We start from the raw sequence: 2,775 nt of genomic DNA, 5'->3' as shown, positions 1-2,775 counted from the left end.
TGTTGGTATATAGTTGCTGATAATGTGTCCTAACAATTCCCTGTTTCTTTTGCATTGGTCGTGATCTTTCATGAAGAGCTTGATCCCTATATGTTCTAGACTTCTTTCTTTCTCCTCCCATTCAGGGATTCCAATAATTCTGACTATGGAACGCTTCATGGCATCATTTATTTCCCTGATTCTGTTTTCGTGGTTTCTAAGCTGTTTGTTCCAGGCTTCCTCCTGATTCTTTCTCTCTATCTGTTTGTCTTCCAGATCACTAATTCTATCTTCTGTCTCAATTACCCTAGCTTTGAGAGAGTTTAGATTAGATTGAATTCATTGAGAGCATTGTGAACCTCCTCCCTGGTGGCTTTAAGCTCCACCCTAATATTGTGAACATCCTGTCTGGTCGCTTTCAGTTCTGCCCTAATCAATTCCGTTTGGTCATCCATGGCTTTCTCCAACCTAGCTATTTCCTGGATAATTGTTAGCCTGAATTCTCTTTCTGACATATTGTCTATGTTGATAGCCGTTAGCTCTGTTGCAGAAGGTCCATCCTCTGTATTTTTCTTCTGTTGGGCATTTCTCCTCCTAGTCATTTTGGTGGGAGATGACTGAACAGATGTAGCTGGATGTATCAACTGTGGTGCAGTCAAGGTGCACCCTGGAACACTTCTGAGCAATCAGGATTCCCCACCCAAACGAGAGCCAAAAGAAAAGAAAAAGAAAAAAAAAGTAAAAGAAAAAAGAAAAGAAAAAAGAGAGAGAGAGACAGGAAAGAAAGTGTAGATGAAAAAGAAGTTTCAGCCCAGATGGGCCCCAAGGTAAGATTTATGAAGTTGACAAAGAAAAAGAGACAAACAAAAAGACTGATACAAGTATATGACAAGAGAAAAAAATATATATGCAAATAAAGGAAGAACCTCTCAAAAAGAACCCCAAGTGTAAGATTTATATGCTATCAGGGCAAACACAAAAACACAGAAACACTGGTGTAAGAAGAAGATGGGAGAGTTCTTTTAAATTCTCAGTGTATGCGAGGAAGGTTGTTTTGATTCTTCCTGGATGTATCTTGATATCTTTGTTAAAGGACTCAACTTTCCTAAGAAAGAAGGGATTAAAAATATAGGGGTAGTATTGATTGGGGAAAGGGAATTACTTTGAAGTTTTACTCTATATGAATATTAGAGGATAAAAATAAAAAGGAATAAACTAGACTAAACTAAACTAAAATTTAAAAAAAGGAATTCAAAAAATAAAAATGCAAAAGAAAAACATAGGTGTATGTATCAAAAAGTTCAGGTTAGAAGGGTATTATGGAACCTGGTGATTCACAGACCTGTACCCCTGGGGATAAAAATATATGTTTATAAAAAATAAAAAATTAAAAAAAAAGAAGGGTATTATGGAATTTGATGTACTGTACAGCTCGCTGTGATGGTAAATAGGTTTAAAAAATTACCTATGTGTAAAAAAAAAAAATGAACCAGAATAGGGGGAAGGAGTGAACAATAAAAGTTTTCCCATGAAGTAGTGGTTGTTCTCTTGTAGTCCTTTCTCTCTCTTTTTCTCTCTTTTTTCTCTTTGTTGGTTTGTTTTCTGGGGGAGGGGCCTGCCACGTGGGTTGTCAGTCAATGATGCTTCCTGAGTTAAGTCCTTCCGCCCCCCTCAAGGGGGTGGGCTCTGAGGAAACAGGTTCTTTTCAGGCTTTTGTTCTCTGGCGGTTTTTATGTTTGTTCACTTTTTTTTCTCTCACCTTGACCGCCTGTGATGGTTTTTGTAGTTTTAGAGGAAAACAAACCGCACCCTGATCTCCCTCTCAGAGAGAAGCCTCAGTCTGGGTGCAGAGCCTAAATAAGTCCCCCCTTGGCCCCTAGCAGAGCAGGTTCCAAGTTGCAGACCCTGGGGGCGCAGGATCTTTTGCTTGTACCCAAAGCCAAGGCAGTGGTGGCTGTCTGGGAGCTCCCGACCGCCAGAGAGGTTCCAAGCAGCAATCGCACACTGAGATTTTGCCGCTGGCCCGGGCTGGGAGTGCCTGGTATTGCTGGGTCTAAGAGTGCCCGGCTTGCGCGCACCTCTTTCAGGGGTGGCTATGGGTCGCGGGCAAGTCTCAGGCACTGAGAACGGGGCGCTGGTCAGAACGCAGCAGGCTGAGCTTTTGCGCACCTGTCAGGGGAGAGTTTGGGCGGTGGGGCTTAGGCTCTGAAACAATGGCGCGGGTCAAAGAGCGCAGGCCGGGCCTTGGTAACTCTCTCAGGGGAGCATGAGGGACATGCTCGCATATCTCAGGCTTTGTAGTAGGGTTCTCATGTTCTGCCGACCCGCTTAGCTCCCATCCCATCACAGGAGCTAGAGCCCATGCATTCTCGGGCGCGCTGGTGGCTTAGGGACCAAGACCTGGTTTCTCCGCCACACTCTCTCAGCCTCAATGCTGGGGAGGCTGTCCTGGGACCGGAGACTTAAGCCCCTGTCCCTAGCTGCCCCAATTCCCACAATATCCCCCCCGCAATCCTTTGCTCTTTTGGAGTGCTTTCAACCAGTCTCCAAGTTAATGCTGGTCCCCAGATGCAGTGCACTCTCGCTCGTATTGGGGTATTACTTTCCAACCGGTTGCCTCTGGTGGCTCCCTCCCCCTTTTGTTTATCTTCTGATATCAGTCCGCCATTCCCACTCCACTTTACCTGCCCACTGGCATCTTCTGCCCCTGTAGAGATCCAGACGTGTATAATTCTGATCTGAGGCTGATTTCATGGGTGAATGGAGTTCTTTGGCTCACTTTGGGGTACCGGCTGA

Source organism: Mustela nigripes, chromosome X (genome assembly GCF_022355385.1).
Source record: "Mustela nigripes isolate SB6536 chromosome X, MUSNIG.SB6536, whole genome shotgun sequence".
NCBI lineage: Eukaryota > Metazoa > Chordata > Mammalia > Carnivora > Mustelidae > Mustela > Mustela nigripes.
Note: the sequence above shows the minus strand (reverse complement) of the source record.